At 36.7% G+C, this 23715-nt stretch overlaps 1 long non-coding RNA gene and 1 other non-coding gene across 2 annotated transcripts in view; both read right to left on the bottom strand.

The window, feature by feature from the left end:
* The window catches only part of LOC109444085 (uncharacterized), an 816445-nt gene that overhangs the window by 339612 nt on the left and 453118 nt on the right, over positions 1-23715 (bottom strand). The window lies entirely within an intron of this gene.
* On the bottom strand, positions 21222-21328 carry LOC141568705 (U6 spliceosomal RNA). The gene has a single exon (XR_012491930.1). It is a non-coding gene; the product is annotated as a U6 spliceosomal RNA (small nuclear RNA).

Raw genomic sequence — 23715 nt, 5'->3', positions numbered from 1 at the left:
TACTTGTTGGCAAGATTCCTTAATGTCCGTTTCAGAAGTCACAGATTACAGGCTAAAATGGGAGCTCCCTTTTGAACAAAGAAGGAAAGGTTATGAGAAAATCCAGTTTGCCATGACTGATGCAGTCCGCTCCGATTGCATCTGTCCTGGAGCGCCCCCACACGCACCGCCGGGGTATTGCCTGAATCTCTGCAAATGACAGGAGCTTCAAGCATAGCCCTAGCGGCTGCTGCTATGAGAACCCAGTGTGATAAGCATCACACCCAGCCTCTGTTTTTCTCATTTCACGTACTTTATGGACTGCTTGTCAGGTGGTCTCTGTGTGGTTTGCGCAGCTAATCCTAGAAACATGTAAAAGTCATACCAATTATAATTTAAGAAAAGGAACTAAAGTCAATTGACCGTTGAGTGTTCTTTCCTCTCCCCCTACCCCCTTACCAGGTAAGAGCATCCAAGTGTAATGGTCGTGAACTCAAAGAATTTCTGTTTCACTGCATTTTATCTCTGCTGGTAATGAAGTTAGTGGTTTCAACTTCAGTCTCTCTCTCTCTCCCTCTCTCTCTCTCTCTCTCTCTCTCTCTGCCTCCTCTCCCTTCCTCCCTCTCTCTTTCCCCAAAGGCCACTTTCGGGAAAGACAAATAGTAGTTATACTGTTTGAGCACTACGGTCTGTCATACTTCAGTCCTTCCCATCCTTAATAAACAACGGAAAGAATTAGAGAAATAGAAACAGACTTCTTATAGAGCAAAATCTATAATTTTACTTGGAAAAGTGTCTATAATATCAAGAACACAGTAGACCTGAGTTTTATAAATGTAATCATTTCCTGATTAGCTATTGCTAGTAACAGAGCAGTGTTTATATTGAATATTCCAGTTTTTCTTCAACTGGTGACATAACCCCTTCCCACACCCACACCTGTCACTGTGGAGCAGAATAATATTAACTTGTTTGAATGTTTTTGGCTGTTAGATTTTAAGGGACATAGCAAGTTTCCACCAGTATCCTATGCTGGACGCTAGCTCTGATGGCTTGAAGAACCTCTGCATTTATACAGATTCCTCCATCCTGTTTTTCCTGCATGTCACTATTTATTCCTAAGCATATTTATCTACATTTTGTTAATTGTAATTTAAAATTCCATTTCCAAAGATGTACATTTATGCCACAGTAATTTTGAAGGTAAGCAGTTATTTCATTGGGTTGTCACTCTTCCCAGAAATCAAACCCTCCCTGTCACATATAAATAGATTGCTTGATATACATGCAATATCCTGTCGGTGTCATGCACTCTTTTCTTTAATCTGACTGACATGGCACATAATAAAATGCTCACTTCAATATATGTCTGTTGCATTTTGCCTAATTCTGGGCTTAGTTTAATATTAGTCATGAATATTTCCTCCAACTAGACATGAATTTGAATATATATAAGGCACAGTTTATGTTCCTACTAAAGCACAAGCTTCAACCTCATTTTTTACTGCTTTCCCTGTTTGTGATGAATTAAGTCATCTCAAGGAAAGAACTGAAACCAACAGGGACCAAAACTGTTATCTTTCTCCACAGTCAGGTAGAGGGTGAGGGGGTGACATTCAACCGCTGTGCTTTACTTCCCCTGAGCCTCAGAGCTGAGAGTTGGAGACGTCTGCTGCATGGGAGAAAAATAACAACAAATGAAACCACACTACATCTCTGGATTTCTTCCAGGCTGAAAAGCCAGAATAGTTTATAATACCCCAGTGATGTCATATTTGTTTTACATTCCTTTTTGTCATGGATAGGAACGATTTCATTCGCACTCCTTTTTATTTTTAGTTTAAATATCTCCAATTAAAGAAAGAAGAAGTCATTGGCGTGATATGTATGTGGGTGTACATATGAAGGTACATATGTACACATACCCCTATCATGTACATCTATCTATGTGTGTGTGTACCTCTATCTATACATTGGATGCATACATAATTTTATAAATTCAAGTCCTAATAATAACTTGAGTACATTTTCCTCTTGGTGTAAAATAATTGTCAAATATTTTGGGCATGTTCCTGACCCACTGAAGTACAACAGAGAGTAATACTCAGTGGACCTTTTGTCCATTACCTTCTGGTACATTTTTAATGTATATCACATTTTAACAACTATAATAGTGGGTCCACTCAACATATTCTTTTGCATTCTCTCATATCTTCTATCTCAGGATTGCAGTGCCCCAGTGCCAGATTTAAAATGAGAGTCCACAGACTGGTGGGTTTGTATATGTCTCTGGGATATTCACCTAGGGATCTAAACAGAAACATCCCATGTAAACAGTGTGATAAACTGACTTTCTGTTCTATGGCTTTAAAAATCTTACAGGGCAAAAAATGTTGCTCATGAACACTGTCATGTATATTAACTATACCTCAGCAAATAGAGATTTAAAATAGCTCTAAAATTATAATGGATTTTTTTGTTTGTGTCAATGTATCTGGGGTGTGTGTAGTGTGTGTGTGTGTGTGTGTGTGTGTGTGCATCTTGTTTTTGGACACCCCTTTTCTCCTTAGAGATTTTTTTCTGTGGCATATTTATTTCATGTGTCTATATGAAACATTTTATTTCATGTTTCATCTTTGAAACAGAATTTTACACCATTGCTCCAAAGACAAGAGCCCGCATGGTTCACATGATAGGCAGCTTGTACTCCCAATGGATGGGGACAACAGATAAAATGAACTACTGGCTAAAACAGATTAGATGCCAAACTCAGTTAGTCCTTGCCTAATTCTATAAAAGTATGTCAGTTAGGGACTGACGTGACCTAAGAAAAAAACATATCTCAGAACAATATGCGAGCTGATTACTTATTCAGACTGATTATGCTACGGCCATGCTCCGTTGAAACAAAATACAGTCCTATAAACTTAGCTCGTTCCCTTGGCCAGCCTGCCTGGGGAAGCTGCCATCAAAGGCTATTTCACTCAATGACACCAGCAACCACAGAGCAGATTAATTATAAGACAGAACAGTGAAACCGAAATTACACCCTAGTTACACACGATTCTGGATGAGTTCTGTCTTGTTTGTGATGAGCGCTTCTGATCTGCTTGAAGAGTTTCAGGACACGACTGTTCTGAAAATCTTGGGATCATCTATAGCTATTAGCTTAATACCCTGGGTTTTCTTAAGGTAATTATTTATGACACCTAAGCGCTGGCAGACTTAGCAGAACTAAAAAAGTCGTATATTTTGGAGAAAATGGAAAACATATATCCACCCATCTGAGGAGCTAAGCCCTCGTGCAAGAAACCATTGGTCACGCGTGCTGGAATCCCCAACCTGCAGGTCCCTGCTATCTCACTCAAATTAGATGTTCAAAGGGGACGAGAAAGGAGCTTAGAATTGGAAACGGTACTTCAGAAAATGATGCCGGGTCAAGTATCCTGTGAGCGCTGACGTGAGCAGGGAATATAATAGAGCAACTTGTGTTTTGAAAAGCCAGCGGTCTCAGGTAAGCCTATTGTTCCCCAAAGGCCTTTCGCAGTTCCTGTTAACACACTTCCCTGCTTTCACCAGAGCCTTCAGGAGCTGTGAGGGCGCCTGCGAGTGACGCTTGTGACAAGGCTGTCTCTTTGCCTCTAAAGCATGTCGAGAAAGCTGAACACTCTTAATAACACTAATGGAGAGATTATCTTTAGCTCCGATTTTTTGCGGCTTTGAAAATAAAAGTGGGAGGTTTGTTTGAACGCCCTGCCCTTTTCAGAAAGGTGCTGAGAAGCAATTGAGCCTGTCTGCAAAAGCCTTCCTTTTCAAGATTTTCGCTTCATTAACATGCATTCACTTGGTTAAAAGTGAACTCGCCACTCATAGATTTTAAAGATAGAACACACAATAGTAATAAAATTAGCAGTAATCCTGTGTCAGAAGAAGAGCACATCTGTTAGACTGTAGGGAGAAAGGGACAGTTATATATATTTTAAAGTACCCATTAAAAAGGCAACACTGTGTCAGAGCTTTCTTATTACAGCTGTCTGTTCTGCAAGGATACCATAAAGCCAATTAGAAAGAATTAATGTGCATGTGTCTGCAGAAAATTATGTAAGCAAAATATTTAAAGACCATTTAGAAATGGGAAAAAGAAAAAGTTGTTGAGACTAAATATGCTGTAGCTTTGATATGCGGTATGCACTGCTTCTAAGCTGACAGGCGGTGTTTCACGTCAACATATTAAATACTGTAACAAAACAATACTCAAAATAAGGCCCTTTTTGAAATGAGTTGCCAGAGCTCTCTATACCAATTTCAATTAACTCCCCCAAAAGGAACTACTTTTTTTAATATTTTTATGAACTATGGCCTGACGCAGGATACCCTATTTTAAGAAGTTCATATGTCTTTGGCAGAACTTACAATAAAGCTCTCGTTCCCCATAGCACAACAAGATGCGTTTTATGCTCTTCCTCCCTTGTATGCATTTTAAGGCTAAAAGTTAAACAAATCATTTTATAAGACAAAAGTGGGAAGGTCACAGTGTTTTCCTTTCCCTGGAATGTTTACCAAACGCTGGCGTTTGTCTTCTCTACATGTTGGCGTTGTGCCTGCCTCTCCTTTGTCATGGATTTCAGCTATAAAGTGTGTTCGTCTTTAAAACGAAGTCTCACTGTGTCATATGTTCAACCCTGCTCCATACAACCCAACGCAACTTATCACACGCTGACAGCTAATATTTAAAAGAGAACACACACGTATTTTGAGGTTTGATAACTGCTATCAATCTCGATAATGGGTACCCAATCCAAAACTGTGACAGATAGCTAGTGGATTGAGTGTCTACCATGAGCAGCTAATGCTGAAGTAAATGAATCAGTGAGGCAGCTACTTCACACCTATAATTAAAAATAAAACAAATAAATGCCACACAAATATTGGAAGCCTCTGAAACCTAGGCCACAGCTGCAAAATGCATCAAAGGATGAAAAATATAGACTCCGGTTTATAATTGAGTTTTCTTCTTCCTTTGATTTTTTTTTAATAGAAATTTGAGAGATTTTTTTTTTTTTTTCCTAAATAATTTTTTTAATGGTTAAAATTTCAGGATTTCCGGTTCAATTTGTCATTGCACCTTGTTTTCACAGAGGCTGCCAGCAGAAATACAGTGGGCCCTGAAACAGCATGGCTTTGATGCTTAGAAAATGCTCTCTTTTAACAAAGTATATCAAGGTATAGCAACCTCTAAAAGCCAAATTGCAGAACAAGCTGAACGGGTAATGCTATGCAAATTGCCATGCAGGCAATTGGGCTGTTATTACAGCAAGACCAAATGGTGGTAGCTACTGACCTTGACATTTGATTTCTAGGTGCATTTTATTTTATTTTCTTCCTGATTTGAAAATATATCAGAATCTGAGACAGGACCTTTACCACACTGATGAGCCTGAATAAAAAGTGCAAATTTCTCTATCATGACTATTGTACCTTAAATCAACCAAATTTGAAGACAGCAGCTGAGCAGCTTACAAATCACTCTAATGGTGATCTATATATAAAATCGGCACAATATTAAATTCTCATTTTCAATTTAACAATACATTTTCTTATAAAATTATCCTCCTAAGAGGCATAAATATTTGGTTTTGGCCACTCAATTGTTTAGAAACAGAGAAGGGGTATAGGAATAAGTACAGAGGTTGCCAAAAAAAATGTATGCACATTTGAAGAAAGGAAAAAAAAAATGTATTAAAATTGTAATACTCAATAAATACCGACAACAAAAGACGAATACAAGTCACATTTCACTTCTGCAATGACAAGAGGTGCTCAAAGCGGTTACCATCAGCGTAATCTTTGTTAAACTGTGTATACATTTTGCGGGGGGCACCCTCGGCATGTCTGTTCTGGCCTTAGGGTGTCCTCCCCATATTTAGTAGCAAATGATTTGGGGACTGAAAGGAATGCACTGTGTATTCTTCATAACCATTTGTTCTAGGAAATTCCGTTACTAAATATTGTGGCATCATTTTTATACATGAAATGAGTTTCAGGACACAGCTGGTGCTTTTTTGTTGAGGTGAGAATAAAATGAAAATGCTCCACTATGAAGTCTTCCCATAACTCTAGTTAGGATTTTTAAAATAAATCATAACAAGAGCACCGAGAACATATTTCCCTGTTCTTCCCAAGCATTAGGAGAAACGCTTGCTCTGGACCTGTCTTTCAGAGAGTGAAATATTACTGTTCAGATGTTGCTAGAAGAATCACTAAGGCATTGTCAAGAATGATACACCTGGAGAAAATATTCAATTGTCTCTTAATTTATTAACAATTTAGAATATTTAGAACTGGTTCACGCAAGTAAGCAGGAAGCAATTTTTTAAATATGCTGAATCTGAAGGGGCTTCAAAATGGCTTTAAATTACTTTTTCTTATAAGTGATAGGATTTCTTAAATTATCAGATGATTTACTGGACCACCTCTCTAAAAATGATACTGGAATTTGTGTTGATTACTCAAAAGTCTGTGTTTCTACCATATAACCACTTCTTCAGAAACTGATGTCATGGAGGATATATGTATATGTGTATATACTTATGTGTATATACATATATGCCCATATATGTATAAGTGTATACACATATGTGAATTATATATACACATATATATTCCATTTTAAGTATTCTTACTTTTATTTTATCACATGGTAATCAAATTGCTTACGAGGTCAACAAAAATATCAGTTAATGTTTTCTTCTTGTTAAACTGCCATTAGAACAACAGGCTACTTTCTGCTTTAATAACTGGAATCCACAGGTAACATTTTACAGATGGAAGGAATATCGTTTTCCTACACTCACTTCTATGCCTCATGTACTCTCACTTGGAGTTATTTTAGATTCTATTATTGACTTAGTTCAAGACAAAATAAATTAAACAATGAATAGGCTACAGATATTTCCCCTGGGATAAGGACACTTGATTTTATCTCCCCCTCTTTCTATGTAACATTTCAATAAGCATCTTCTGGACCTTAACGACAAGCAGTCTGTGGCTGCTCCTCTTAAAGTCCAAAACACAGCACATACGTGAGTAGTGTTGGACCTGGAGACTTTTTCATTAAACATGTTTGCACATTAAAATTACTTGGGTAAGATTTGGGATACATTTTGGTGAACATAACCCGTGTATATTCCTGAAGCACAGATAACCCCCCTGCACACATTCTTGGAGAGACTGTAACAAAGGAGCAGCAGGGCCAGTCAGAAAACAATTCTGCTTGATTTTCCTTTGCCGTCATTTTATCAGGGACAAGGAATATTCCACAGTGGTGACCAGATGAGGGCTGCATGCATTCCCCAGCACTGCATTGTATAAGAAAATGAAAAACCTAATAGCATTTTGATGTATTCTAGTTAGGTTTTCCATTAAGAGAAAAAGGTAATATGTTCACACCATTTGTCAGGAAAAGAAGAAATGAAGAAAATGTTGACAATTTCATTACACTCTGGTTATGGGGTGATCTGAACTTACCTATCACGAGATAAAAAAATAAATAAATAAAAATAAATTTAAAAAAACTATTCCAGATATTATTAGTTGAAAACATTATTGTTTAAAGTTACTTTCACATGTGCTACAACTATAGAGGTGATATAACTGTAGAAGCTCAGATTTTAAAGAAGATATTTTATATCATTTACAACCTTGCTCAAAAATTTGTATCGCTTTGAATGCCATAGCATCACACCAACTCACGCGTTGCTGGACATTTCTCTGATAAATCCAGCCCTGAAAAGAGGATGTACAGATACCATAAAAATGTTCCTAAGTATATCATTCTTTCTTGCCCTATGTATTTATTCAGGAGATCTTTTCCCCCTTTCTCTTTTTTTTTTCCCCTTTTATTATTGACTATAGGACTCCTGGATTTTCTGCTGAGAATATTTCCCTGGGGAAAACAGTTGCTGTCCACTTAAAATCAGCTAAAAAACTGAACATTTTTTCCAGGGTGCCAGAGAGACAAGGAGTAGATCCAATCTGTTCAACTGGAAATTGAGGATTACACACACACCTTTACTTATATTCCTGTTACTAAGTATTATTACCTGTGATATTAGAGCTTTTCAAAAATATTGAAGCCTATTTGTCATATATATAGGCTAAAGCATATTTACTAAAATACTATTTGATTCTGTGGTTTTAATAAAAGTGATTAAAAAATATATCAGGTATATAGTTTAGAATAGAAGGAGTACCAAAAGCTGAGTACACATAAGAACCTTTTACTTGACTTTTCGTCAAATGACTAGTTTACTTTTAAAAATCGTTAAAGAGTGAATTAAGTAAGGGCTTGTTACGTGAGGATAGCCATGCATATTAGCCATCTTTCACCCAAATGTGCTAACGAACATTGCAGCACAGGTGTGAGAGGCCGGTAGGAGGGCACTGGATGGTCTACCCACAGGACAATTATGGCGAAGCTGATAGGCGAGTAGGAAATGGGTTATGAAAAAAGGGAGCAGAGAATAAGGTGCGGCAGGAGAACTAAGCCGACAGTGAACTAATTTCCCTATCAAGAAGGATTGTCACATTTACTAGCACTAATATTATCTTCTGTCCGCTTCATAACATCTGTGCAGCAAATCATGTTTGCACGTTTAAATTTTATTTGGTACCCATTTTCTAAGGGCAGTTATCAGACTCACCGAATTCTAATCAAGAGAGGAGGTCAGAAAGCCACCTATTTCGCCCACTGTGTGTAGGTAGGTTTTATGAGCCCCACTCAGGAATCAAGTCTGTACCTAAAGAGTCACCGATGGAATAAACCATCAGTCGTGTTTTCGAACCGTGTAATATGTTAAAAAACTGACTTTGTTACCAAGTAAAACGTCATTATTTCAAGTAAATTTCAAAAGTTTATACTATACATGTTATAGTATACAGGTTTACAAACATATGAGCTAAATATAAAATAGGAACTTGGTTTCTGGAAACTGATAGTAATAATATGCACCACAAATACAAATTAAATCGCTTGCTCAACACCATAAAGGTGGTAAACATTGATACACATCTTGTTTTCAAGTCAGTCTACTAGATTTTTCTATCTTAGCCTCAACATTTGATTTCCTCCCAAAATACAATCTAGATTCCCATTTGTAAAAATTTAAAGTAACTTAGGAAACTTTCTTTCTAATACGCAATTATAATGAAGCATCCATGGGAAAACGTATTTAAATATTTTTAAAGTGTATTCACTTAAAGTATATACCATTCTATTTTTTTTCTCTCTCTTTCTTTTCGTCCAGATGAGTTTGAGTGTGAATCAAGTGAAGCAATTAGGAGGGGGAAAAATGAGCAAAACTAGGCAAATAAAATAGGTTGGCATAGAGAAGTTCAAAGACCAAATATTTATCACATATTAGCGTCACTGATACTGTGCAAGACACAGTCTGTCAGACTTGGTGACCCGACTTACAGATTTTAATGTGCCCCTTTTTCCAAATCCTTCAGTTAAAGGGACTAAAATGTTGTATAGTCAGGACAAAATCTCACCGTTGTCACAACCTTTCCAATGGCCTTTCCTGTTTTCTCAGCTGCATCTCCAGGGCACTCATTATTTTAAAAGTTAGACTGCGGGAGTCTCAATTGCTAATTTGAACGTCTACTTAACTTTTAACACTTTTAGTTGAATTCACTATGATATAATTCTGCACTTGAAGGTAGAGCGTTGAGAATAATTTTAAAATCTACTGCTATTGTGAAAAACTTGCTCACAGAGTTCTCTTGAAACAAATAAAACATTAACACATTCTAACATGAGACCTTTCTCATAATTTGCTTTTAAAAAAATCAATTTATCATTTTCTCCTCTCAAGCAGAGACAAGAGACGAGAGAGAGAGAGAGAGAGAGAGAGAGAGAGAGAGAGAGAGAGATCCTAGGAAGCCTTCAATTCTTTCTGCAAGGAAGAAATAAACATCCAGCTCAAATAAACTAACTTCACTTTGGAGAATAAAATATGAGACCCACACACGGCCGCTGATATTACTGAGTATACGCCATTGCCAAGTGCCTCGTTGTCAGAATCTACAGAATACTGAAGTTTCTTTTTCTCCACAGGATCCTCTCTGGTATTAGTGGGACGAGAGCATTTCACACATACTGGCAAGATCATGTGACAGTCATCAATAATAGAAACTATTATTTATGGAGCCCTCTACATTGTATGAATGGTTTTTCTTAAATGTTACTTCTTTTTTTATTACTAAATGTATTGGGAAGACAATAGTTAGTAAAATTACATAGGTTCAAGTGTATAGTCCTATAACACATCATTTATATATCACATTGTGTGCTCTCCACACTTTTCTTTTACTATAAGAAAGTCAATATTACCATCATTAGTTTGTAGATGACCGTGTTGAGTGTCAAAGAAGTTTTCTACCCCATTAGCTAGATATCCTATCGTACTTCTATGCACCTGTCATCATATGCACTGAATTCTAGAAAGTTGTATGCCCTGTTCCCACCATCAATGACATACAGGCTACAGAAAATTGCCTTCAACAAAATAGTACTTATTTAAACAGAATATTCCAAATTCTCCATATAGAAAATTTTGTGGAGAATCATGGGAAGTAACACATTTAAAATAATTGTAGGAAGGAGAGAGAGTAATTTGGTGTATTTCTATCTTGTGACGCACTCTGTTCTCCCCCACAATGTATACACATCATAACTTACTTCACCATCATCTTTTGAGATGGACCTAATGATTTCCATTAGCAACATCTGAAGCGGTCATTTAACTTCAGATTTTTAAAGACGACGACAAATATTAATGGAAAATCCTTCATCTAAAGAGCATTGTATGAATTTTCTTCTTGGTTAAGTGACACACAATGAAGTCATAAGCGGCACTAAATATTACGCAATTTTCACCTCCAGGATCTCCTCACTTTGTAACTAGTGAAAACTGTAGCTAGATAGGGGCACAGGAGATACCTGTGTGTGGCTCTGTTAAAAATTATTTTTTCAATTCAATTTCTCTGGATCATCATCAGTAAAAAAAATTGTAACGTCAAAGAGGAGAAGCAGCAGTTACAGCAGACATTTCCAGAGGAAGAAAGGAATAGCTGGTATGTACCACCAAGGAAGAAAATCAACCCAAAAGCATACTGTTATTTACTGCTTATTTTCACATGAGTCTGGGTGGTGAGAGGCTGACACATAAGACATCGTTCCTGAGTAATTCTACAAAGGAAAAGAGAATTGGGAGGGAGATTTTATATATATAATTTTAGATGTAAGTACATATACAAGGAAGGGTACATATGGCTCTTGAGTTTCTTCACTAATCTGCATAATACGTTCCTTTGCTTCACATGTGAGAAAACCCAGTGTATACTGATTGTTCTCGGATCCCACCAGTGAATAGCCTCTTTCTTTCTCAAATGGGTCACAGATCACGCAAAATAATATATATCCACTCTGCTTCTGGGAGGTAAATGATTTAGCACTTGGCGCTTAAACAGCTGTTTATCAAGTTGATTATAAAGTCTTTGAAATAGAAGGACATCAGAACTAGTGCAAATAATGAGTGAATCAAGTCAGGAGAAGAAACAAATCCTAAATACAAGTTTAAATTTCACACAGAATGCAGCGGCCACCTATGTTTGACTCCCTTGGGTATCGGAACGTACCAGGCAGCTTATCACAGGGAGAAGTTTCGAGGTGTCTTACTCTGTTCAGGAACATTTTAAGGCAAGAAACTGAAGCTAGTAGTATATCTTTGTGTGCAGGAATGAAATGTTTGACTCAATCAGTAGATACTGGCCAGATTTCCTCCCAGTTAATGGCCAGAATGTCTAAGAGAATTGTGCGGGTCAGAGGCTTAGATCAGCAGTTCGCTCATTCACAAGTATGTTTCCCTGAGTGAACAGTAAACAGACCTTTCAGAAACATATACATATTTGGAAATATAAATAATAAATCAGTCTAACAGCGAAATTGAGTTTCACAAGCACTTGGACAGTGTCAACATGGGTATTAAGATTTATAACAGTTGTTTATTTGCGTAACATGCTCCAATGTGTCTTTGAAGTAAACACAGTGTAATCTTGACAGACTGGAGCGTATCATCTCAGAAGGGCAGCTCCCCAATTATGTCCTGAGAAAACCAGAAGGTCGAACTGAGGCACGGGTCACCTAAAAGAAGTTCATTAGCATGAAAGCAAAATAAAATGTAAATGTAACTCACAGGTCTATGGTCTAAAAAAAAAAAAAAAAAAAAAAAAAAAAAAAAAAAAAATCTACCCATTTAAAACTCGGTATTTGCTTAGATGTGTCTGGGAGTTCTCAAAATCTCCTTGCCGCCAACACGTGTTGGTTGTGCTGGCCTCTTCCTCTCCTGCTGCCCGCACTTGTCTGCGAACTCCATGTGCAAAAATACTTGGAGAGCCCAGGACGCTGCCACCACCCATGTGGGGATCATTAATATGTAAAGCCTCATTCATTCCTGCGCCCTGAGGGCCCCCAATCCTGGGGCAAAGAGGACAGTACTGGATTCTAGAAAGAGGTGGGAATCATGTTTTTGGCTTCTGAGCCCTCTGGGCTAGTTGCATCAGTATCTTCTCCTAACTTGCCATCTCTATAGACTTAAGTCTGCTCCAAGACGCTTAGCAGCAATGGCAGTCTTTCTGTTCTAGTTTATACTTCTCTTTGCCTTTTTCCAACCCACTGCCTCACTGCTAGCATGGGACAGCCTCCCCTCTCTTCACCTCACTGAGGAACAAACCTGTGTGTTTACAAATGTGACTGTCTGCTGTTTGATAATATTTTTAAAATGGACTAAAATAGACTGCTCACATTCCTGACTTTTTTAAACTTCAATACAATAAACAACATTTCATTTTTGGCTGATTATGATCTATATTATGAACTGTATTATTTTATTGTTATTTCCATATTAAAGTGATAGAATTAGAAGGCTATAGAGTCAGTAGTTTTTATCAAATGGCCTTCGTTTATGTTGTTGAACCACGCTACATGAGCCTACGTAAGAAATTACAAAGTGCTCTGTATTGGTGACTGGATTCTGCCCACAGATAGGTTTTGTTTGAAACACATTGAAAAATTAAGAAAAAATAATAATTAGAATATTCAACATTTCAAAATCAGAGACTTGGGAAGCGCTTCTGGAATGACAGTACAGAATTCCAAAAATATTCACTTCTCCATAGAAGCAACAAGAAGAGTGCCCCAATTTGTCACAATTAACTCGTTAGAACTCTGGAAATTAACCAAAGGCTTGCAATGATGCAAAGAATACCTATTCAAGAGAAACAACTGAATCTCTCTCTGTGAGAAGACTGAGCAGTGAGACATTTTAACTTCTTCTGGCGCCTTATTTCTCCCCAGCTCCACAGGAACCTTGAAAACCAGAAACCTTACAACCAAGGTAGTTGTAAAAACAAGTGGCCTCTCAGTCACTGCAGAGGGAAATGGGATTAGAATCCTCCCCAAAAGCCCTATCTTCAGAGAACTATCAATATTTGATACTTCTCTAGCTTTCTGGAAAGGCCCATTCATAGGACTTATTTTTATTTGATCTTGTTCCATGGGAAAAGCCCTTCCTACAGTGTTGCTGAAAACAAACAAACGAACAACAACAAAAAAGGGCAATTGTTCAACATCACAGATGCCTGAGGTGGCAACAGGCGATAGAAACATAAGAGGCTGGCCAAATCATTTAAACACACACACACACACACACACACACACACACACACACACACACAGACAAACAGACCAAACAGAGACAGAGAGACAGAGACCCTTGGTAAAGGTGGGGCCTTAAAATTTCAAGACAAGATTGGGGGCCTTAAAGTTTCACGACATTAAGGAAATCTCAGTCCAAACATCAGCTCACTACAAAGTTAACTGAGCATAGAGTTTAACAGCTGTACAGTACAAACATATAGGCTTATAATAATTTCAGAGAAGTCACTAAGTAAGCAGATAGGGACAAAACATCAGGAACAAAGAGCAAAAACAAAACAGGTTCTGAAGGAGGGGGAAGAAATCTAATCTTCACAGTTGTCCCTTCATATTATTTAAAATGTTCGTTTTTGGGGCCGGCCCGGTGACTCAGGCGGTTAGAGCTCCATGCTCCTAACTCCGAAGGCTGCCAGTTCAATTCCCACATGGGCCAGTGGGCTCTCAACCACAAGGTTGCCAGTTTGATTCCTTGAGTCCCGCAAGGGATGGTGGGCAGCGCCCCCTGCAACTAAGATTGAACACGGCACCTTGAGCTGAGCTGCCGCTGAGCTCCCAGATGGCTCAGTTGGTTGGAGCGCATCCTCTCAAACACAAGGTTGCCGGTTCGACTTCCGCAAGGGATGGTGGGCTGCGCCCCCTGCAACTAGAAAACGGCAACTGGACCTGGAGCTGAGCTGCGCCCTCCACAACTAAGACTGAAAGGACAATAACTTGAAGCTGAACAGCACCCTCCACAACTAAGATTGAAAGGACAACTTGACTTGGAAAAAAAAAAAGTCCTGGAAGTACACACTGTTCCCCAATAAAGTCCTGTTCCCCTTCCCCAATTAAAAAAAAAAATCTTTAAAAAATGTTCATTTTCAACAACAACTGAAATGAGACATGTAAATAAATAGAATAGTATTCGCCATACCCCGGGGAAGGGGGGACCAAAAGAAATTGTCTTTAAGGAAGCCTAGATAATGAACCTATTGCACAACGCTTTAAATTGACCATGATAAGTATGTTCAAGAACCAAAGGAGACCAGGTCTAAAGAAAGAAAATTACAAGAACAGTGTCTTACCAAATAAATCTTGTCAATGAAGAAATAGAAATTATATATATATAAAAAAAAGAGCAAAATAATTTGCTAGAGCAGCTCAACAATACACTTGAGTTGGCAGAAGAACCAGCAAAATTAAATACAAGACAATTGAAATTACTGAGTTTGAGGAACAGAAAAAGAGGAAAAAAATGAACAGAACCTCAGAGATATGTGGTGAACCATCTAGCACAACAACATATGCATAACAGAATTCCTGGGAGGAGAAGAGAAAAATAAAGAAGCAGAAAGAATATTTTAAAAAATAATAACACCATAGTCCACAAATCTAATGAGAACAACCAAGAAGCTCCATGAACTCCAACTAGGATAAACTTAATGAGATCCACACCTAGACAAATCGTAGTCAAAAAATTAAAAGAAAAAAACAAAGAAAGAATCATCAAGCAGCATAAAATATTTATCATGTGCAAGAATCCTTAACAATGCTAATAATTGATTTTTCACCAGTAATCATGAAGGCCAGAAAGAAGTGGAGTGACATATTCAAAGTGCTAAATAAACATGGCAACCAAAAGTCTTATATTCATCAAAACCACCCTTCAAAAATAAAGGTAAATTAAGAAATTCCAGACAATGTGTTGTAAACAGTCCTACTCAACAAGAATTGGTAAAGGGAATCCTGCAGGGAGAAATGAAAGGGCATCAAATAGTAACTAAATCCTTATAAATCAATAAAGAGCACCAGTTAAAAAAACAACTACATGGGGAAATAGAAAACTTAGTATCAATGCACATTTGTTTGCAATGCATTTCCTCTTCCATCCGATTTAAATGACAAGTACATAAAACAATAATTATAAATCCATGTGGATAGGTTTATCATCAATAAAGATGTATTTCCTATGACAAAAGAAGCACAAAATGGTGAATGAAATCGAGCTAATTTGGATCCAGTTGTTTTGTATATTTTCCAATTCAAATTAGACAAATTTATTGAAAGGCACACATTTCTGAAATTGACTCAAAAAGAAAAAATCTGGATAAATCTATAACGGTAAAATAATTGTATCAGCAATTAGAATACTCCCCACCACCAAATTATGCTCACCATTTCATTGGTAAATTTGATAAAACATTCACAGAATAATAATACTAACCATTTTAAAACTCTTCCAAAAGCCCCATGGATCGAGAACTTTCTAAGTCATTCTATGAGGCTAGGATTACTCTGACACCAAAATCAGACATGCAAGAAAAATCTGAAGACCAATATTCCTCATGAGTATGGAAACAAAACATTCAATGAAATACCAGGTAACCAAATTGATCAACCTATAAAAAAGAATGACGCATTATGACAAAGTGAGATTTATTCCTGGAATAAATAAGGTAAGTTTAACATCGGAAAAATCAATAATATCATATACAATATTAATAGACTAAAGGACAAAATGTCATGTCAGTAGATGCAGAAAAAGCATTTGACCAAATCTAAAACACTTCATGACAAAAATCACTCAGCCCACTAAGAATAGTCCTGATTCCACATTAAAAATACAAACAAATAACCTAAAAACTATTAAAACTATGACAATAACAAGTGTTGGCAATGATGTAGGGAAATTGGAACCATAATGCATTGTTGGTAGGATTGAGAAACGAGGCAGCCATTTGAAAGAGTTTGTCAGTTCCTCTACATGTTAAACATAAAGTTTAACCATATGATCCAGAAATTCTAGTCCTAGATACATACCCAAGAGAAACAACAACATACGTCCATTCGAAAACCTGTACAAGAATATTCACAGCAGCATTAGTCATTATAGTCCAAAGTAGAAACAATCCAAATATCTATCAACTGATGAATAAGTAAACAAAATAAGGTATAGCCTTCCAGTTGTATATTATTTGACAATTTAAAAACATGAAGTACTGATGCCTGCTGTAGTATGAAAAAATCTTGAAAACATTGTGTCAAATAGTAGTAAATTTAAAGGATTTCAGGACTGGATAAGAAAAAACACATTTTTATGAGGTGACAGTAGCACATAACTAGCTTTATCTGGGTAACACTGACAGGTTTGATTTGGGGGTGGGGTGGGGGACAGGTGACCCTCACAGCTTCATGTTTTAGAGATTCCCACTCTATCCTGATTTTCTCCATGATTGAACTACCTCTTTCTTAGTCCTTCCCTTCCCCTCACACAGGTCTGATTCAGGAAATCAATCTTTCTTCCAAAGATTCTTAAGTCAAAGGTAACAAGAGACATTATTTTCTTTTTTAATTAGAAAGTATGTGCAGTTTGCTTTCTCACATTTCTCTGTCATACTCCTCATAGAAGCCAAGTCACCCTGACATCATTACTACTGGCCCTTGAACAAGGTGGGGTTAAGGGTACCAAAATCCCTGTAGTCAGAAGTTCACCTGTAATTTTGCCTCTAGCCTTAGCCCTCCCCATCCCCAGATTCACTCCAGGGTTTCGGATCCATAGTTGGGAAACTGAGGTTATGAATGTGAAAATACTGTTTTGGATTCAAGGTTGAATCCAAGGATATGAAGGGCCAACTGTATTTATTAGAAAAAAATCTGCATATAGGTGGACCCGGCAATTCAAGCCCATATTGTTCAAGGTTCAGTTGTATTTCTGTTTCATAAGAAATTAATGTTAATACTTGGGACTGATGGTTCCATTATCTGAAGACGCCGGTTCATGGAAATCGACTAGCAATCAAAGCTGTGATAACTACCACCTGTAGAAAAAGACAAGAAGATTGTCTTTAATTCAGTCTCTGCTGGATTCCTGTTGAAAGGGTCAGTTGTACTAAATATTCATAGCTCTCAGCCAGTTCTAAACAACAGAAAAGAGAATCCAAAGGGCTGAACCCATTTTCATTAAGATTTATATTCAGAGACATAGTGTTAGAAGCTTTCCATGGTTACCATTCAATTAAAATACTAACAGAAAAGATGACAATGGAAGTGTAAAAAGAAACAATAAAACTGAAAATAGAGATATTTTAATAGCACATTGGCACATACCATGCCAGGTAATTAAAAGTCCAGAGATACTAAAACGTAATTGCAGTAGTGCTTAGGCTGGAGTTAGCTTAATTACGTGTCAGCTTCTAGCACCACAGAAACATCACCAGATGCATTTTTCATCTGTTCTCCTGATTTTTAATATTTGCTTGAAGGTTAATTTTTTTTACAAATGCATATAGGTATTAGGTTGGTGCAAAAATAATTGCGGTTTTTGCGATTATTTCCAACCTTTTAAACCGCAATTACTTTTGCACCAACCTAATACATAATTAAATATGGACATTGGAAAATGTCTTTATGTTAGCGGAAGAGAAAACATAATCTGAAGCTAAGAGTTAGGTAGCCATATTGGGTTGTCACTGTTGTGAGACTGCCAAGATTTTTATGACATCTGTTTATTCCCTGAGGAATAAAAACGTCTCAGGAGGAGATGCCATGTAATATCGTGTGACAATTGCATTCTTTAGGTTGTATTGGGCACAGGGTCTTATATTTTAGATATGGAACTCTTTCCATCTAAAGAAACTGAGAGCATTGCAGAGAAAGGCACAGAAGTACCATTTCATTAATACAAATATTCCTGCATAATTGAAAAGAATTCCAGGCCACACGTTTTCATCCTACAAATTCTTACATGCATATATTCTGAGAGATCTTTAATTAAATCAGAGTTCTCAGAGGTAACTAAAATAACGTTAATGAGAACTTTCTATCTCTGAATTTATATCACGTTGGTGTCATCTTTCAACCCTTATTTTCATCGTCTGTAATTGTGCATTTTTAGTTCACTTCACTATTTCTCTCTTTTTAAAAAGCTTTATAGAGAACAAAATATAATCTTATGGTTGCTGATACTGGTAATATAATTAACAAAGTTCTTGGATTAGATAATTCCTGCCTGGATGACTTAGAAAAGGTGTCACACATGAATAGACAAAGCCCTAGCATATTTGGAAACGCTTAGCAGCCTCAGTCTCCAGGTTCCCTACTTAATGAGAAAGCAAGTATCGTATCTACTGTTAGCATCTTGAATACCTTAGGGATTTTCTCTAATAGATTTTATCCAATTACTTACCAAATTATTCCTCTTTGAGGAAAATACTTAAATATTTGGAATAGTAGACATATGAAAAATTTATATGGGGTCTAAAAGATGTGGGGCGAGGTGTTTTTTTCTATCTTAAATATATTGATGAATTTAATTTGCTTTTTGTTTTGTTTTGTTTTGAAGACAGGCAGAGTGGTATCTCTTTCTCATTCTGCCATGAATGTCCATGTGCATCAAATAAAAAGAGGAGTTTGGATGTGGAAAAGAATCTGGGAGAACACTGCTCAGCTTAAGGCACGGATATTCTAGGGCTCCAGAGACTGAAGGCTTCACTGCACAGACAGGCCCTCTCTGCTCCTGACCCTGTGCTGTTGGATGACCAAGCAGCATGAAATTCCTTGAGGAGAGAGAAGGTTCATCCACATCCATAAGCAAGACCTTCTGGGGGAAATGGAATTTGGCCACTGGAGGGGTGGCCGTTGCCAGGCAACCCAGAAACAGCTCCTACCCGTTTCAGAGAATATATTGGTCTCTCTGTACTCCATTCATTTTTCTAGTCTTAAGTATTTATTTCACAAATGGACTCTCCGTGTGACCTATCTGAATTCTAAATTAAAAGGCATCTGCTTTAATTTTAGAGCACATTTATTTCACAGTGTTTCTCGTGGACCTTGTGGTTCTCTGTGGTCAGAGACCATTTCTAATTGCTTTATACCTGTCTTTCCAGTGACAAGCCCATCTTGCTACTTAGATGTTCATTTTAGATGCTCAAAATATTTTCTTACATACTAATTGACTAAGCAAATGAATTACTGAACGAATAGAATGGGCCCCATGTTTCCCCCACTTAACAAAATTGTACCAATCCTTCAAATCTGAGCGAAAGTGCTCTCTTTCCACTCCAATCCCAAACTAATTAATCAATTCAAATACACTTCACCACGTCACAGTAACACACGTACTGGGTAAATACACTCTACTCATTCATCTCACTTACATTTTTTGATTAATCATTTATTGCTTTGCATTGCTAATTCCTTCCTATACAAAGTTTATATCTGTACTTAAATTATTAAATGCTGAAGTATGTAGTCTGAATCTTACCAGAGACCACATTTTTACACAATTTCTATCTAACCTGAGAAGGGGGTCATGGGAATTATCTATCTGTAGCCACGTCGGATACAATTGCAGGTAACCTGGGGACTTACTACTTGCAATCAGTGTGTCAAGTGGTACCGGGGGCCATCTTGTGGGACCGAACCCTTAACCTGTGGAATCATATACTCTCTTCAGGTAGATAGTATCAGAATTGAGTTAAATTATAGGACACCCAGCTGATGTCTCAGAGAATTGCTTGTTGTGGGGAAATTGCCCACACATGTGGTGACCAAAGAAATATCCGAAGTGAAGGGTTTTGTGTGAGTAGCAAAGCAGACATGAGTGAGATTGAACTGAGTTTTTGTCGCATCCAGCACAACACAGGCTGTGGGGAGGCGAGAAGAGGCGGCTTTGGGTTAATGGAGTTAAAAACCCAAAAATCATGCCCTTCAATGTGTTTTAATTGTGTTTTAACAATAGTCACTTTTAAAGTTTTGTCATGTTTTGACAGAGTAGGGCACTGAATACATCAGGAGCATTCTTTCTTACCAACATTTTGAAACTTTTAGCAGCTGGACCATTCTTAAAAATAGATTCAAAAGTGAAGGTAAACAAAGTTGTCACAACCAGTCAATCAATCAATGCATCCACCCATCAATCTCTTTCTAGCCAAAGTAATATTTTTGCACCAATAATAGAAAGAACATAGTATTTCCCAAAAATATAATCTATTCACCTGTCCAGTTTGGAAATAAAGTTGGTTCACTGACATTCATGCACTTAAAGAGTTTAGGCAGTTCAATTAAGAAAGCATTAACAATTTCTATGTCTGTAAATTGGGAAGATGGGTAACTGATTTAATTACTTCCTATAGTTTTTGTTTGTTTGTTTGTTTTCTGTTTTGTTTAGAACGTTCCTGGTTTAGAAGTCCATAAAACAGACTAACATTATTTTGTTGCTAGTATCATAATTATTACTGTTCAATTCGATGCTTCTATGGTGTAATCAATCGTATATTTTCCAGTTTTATTCGGATGTGATTGGCATACAGCACTGTATAAGTTAAAGGTTTGTGGCATAATGTTTTGACTTACATATATCATGAAATGTTTACCACAAGTTTAACATCCATCATCTCATATAGATACAAAAAAAAAAAAGTACGTTTGTTTTTCCTTGTGATTAGAACTCATAGGATCGACTCTGTTGACAGCTTTCGTATATACCCCAAATATGGAACGCTTCACAAATTTGCGTGTCATCCTTGCGCAGGGGCCATGCCAATCTTCTCTGTATCGTTCCAATTTTAGTCTATGTGCTGCTGAAGCGAGCGCAATCTATTTTATTAAATGCCTATTTCAGTAGACCTTCCATTTTGTCAGGCAAAGCAATTCTTTTCAAGAAATTCTTTACTTCTTAACAGTGCATTAAATAGTGAGGAAGTGAGGTTCTGTGGTGCATTTCAGCAATCAACAAAGATGAGAGTCTTTCTGAAATATTTATTTTAAGCCTCAGAATTTAAACATTGGACATTTGCTTCTCTGGATCATCTTTATGATCAAATAATAAACAATTTGATTTGATATATTTCCTCTTTGGTGTTCATGCATTTGTTATAATATAACAAACAAGGGTAGCACTTGATGAGAATCTGGGGGAGAATGTATATAAATAAACCAAATTTCAACTGGAAACTGATTAATTGTACCTCAGTATTAAAATGGATGTAATATACTTATTAGATTATCTTTCTGCATAATAACTGCAATGCATTTCAAATAATGGCTCCATAATCGCAATAATATCTTAGTTAGGAAAGATACACTAGCTAACTTGGTCTCAATATCGCTATTGTACTAAAACCTCATCTAGAAGATTAAATGTGATATCTGTCTGAATTAAAAAAAAAAAAAAAAACTAAACTAAATTTAATTACCCACAGAAGCAAAATTTCCCCCAAGTAATATTATTTTTGAAGTATAATATTTGACTCTTCACAGAGTCTACTTCTTAGTGCAAAGATTTTCTCATAATTCTTTTCAGCATGCATGATATATACCTACTTTCCATTCAAATAAGTTCACTTAGGCATGTATCATAGAGGTAGTAATCTAGGTAGTTAGTAATATAATAATAGAGGTAGTAACAATAGAGGTGGTAATCATTCATTCCTCTAAATTTGCTTACTGAAAAAAATTCTCTCTGTAGTATATTTGATAGCCATCAAGGCACGGAGGCTTCGTTTTGACCCCTTAATCAGCAGATGGACACATAGTGATGGACTAAACCATCTACCTCTGTTTCAAACCCCAAGTGTTTCCATACCCTTCGTGAGAGCTGTTGTTGATTCCAGTTTTAAACGTCAGGATTTGTAATATCTCTTTTTTTTTTTTTTTCCCTGATGATTTCTGAAGCTATTCCAGGTTTGTAAACTGAATACTCCTACTCATTGTAAATGCAAAATAAATAGATGAGGTCTAAATGAGGACAGAGTCAGGCCAAAAAGAAATCATTATGAATGCTTTACTGCTGTAGCCATCCTGATTTCCTCTTTTAAAAAGTTTTCAGAAAGCAATAAGTAAAGTTTTGTCACCATTTCTGAAATTCAATCAGTCATCTAGTTGACAAATATTTATTGTGCCAGACACTTTGGGAAGGCACGCATGCACTAGGCAAGACAGGCAACTTTCTCTGGCGGTGCTTACGTTTCAGAGAGATGGGTGGGTGGAATTTAGATTGAGTGGTTAGGAATATAAAGAAGGAAACAAATATCTTCATTAAACAGGAAAATTTCAGGTAGTGATAAGTGTTATTAAAAAGAAAAAAATATCGTGACATATTGAGGGGATGTGTTTTAGGTTTGTTGGTTCAGGAAACCCTTTCTCCAGTGGAGATATTAGAGAGAATACCTGAATTATACAAAATCCTTGTTCCTATGACCAGCTGGAAGCATAACATCCCAGGCAAAGGGAATAAAACATAAGAAACAACTGGTGGGAATATTTATATTTCATCAAAATGTGTACTGTAGAGGGTCAATGATACTTTGAGTTTTGAAATGTCCTGAAAATATATTGACATAGTGTTTAAGGTATATTGTTTATACAAGGATTTTTTTTTTTTTTTTTTTAAGTGCGTAATGACTTTAGAGAAAAATGCAGGGGAGTCATCTGTGAACCTACCCTTCTTAGTCCATCCAACTGTAATGTAATCTGCGAATCAGAGTGTTCAGCTAACCGATCATTTCCTACCTCTTTCTTCATAGGATAAGTAAAGTTATTTATTCTCTCAGGAAAAAACAATAATATAGTTCATCAATAGTGTGACAAACTCTAAATTGAGAAAATGAAAGAAAGAAAAAGCCAAAATTATTTTTTTATTTGCCTGGAAGCACGGTAATTTTGTGTTTTCTAGGAAGGCAATGCTTATATTGAGTAGGGTAATATTAATAGAAAGAATTCATTTCTGATAAGGAAGACTGATTTTCTTTTTCCTGGCCCCAAATCCTGGTCTATATTATCCTTTAAGATATAGAAAGGAAACACTTACGAATTTAGCAATAGGAAACTCTTTAAAGAGAATGAAAGCAAGAATAAAATGGCATCAGTTTAAAAACTTTGTAACAGTGAATCTAATTAGTGACAAAATCTATATTTATAAAATCCACTTTTAACAGTAATACTTGAAATTTTTAGTTAAATGGATTCCTAAAATTTGGACC

The sequence above is a fragment of the Rhinolophus sinicus genome, linkage group LG14 (assembly GCF_036562045.2).
Source record: "Rhinolophus sinicus isolate RSC01 linkage group LG14, ASM3656204v1, whole genome shotgun sequence".
Lineage (NCBI taxonomy): Eukaryota > Metazoa > Chordata > Mammalia > Chiroptera > Rhinolophidae > Rhinolophus > Rhinolophus sinicus.
This window is presented reverse-complemented; position numbering and strand designations above follow the sequence as displayed.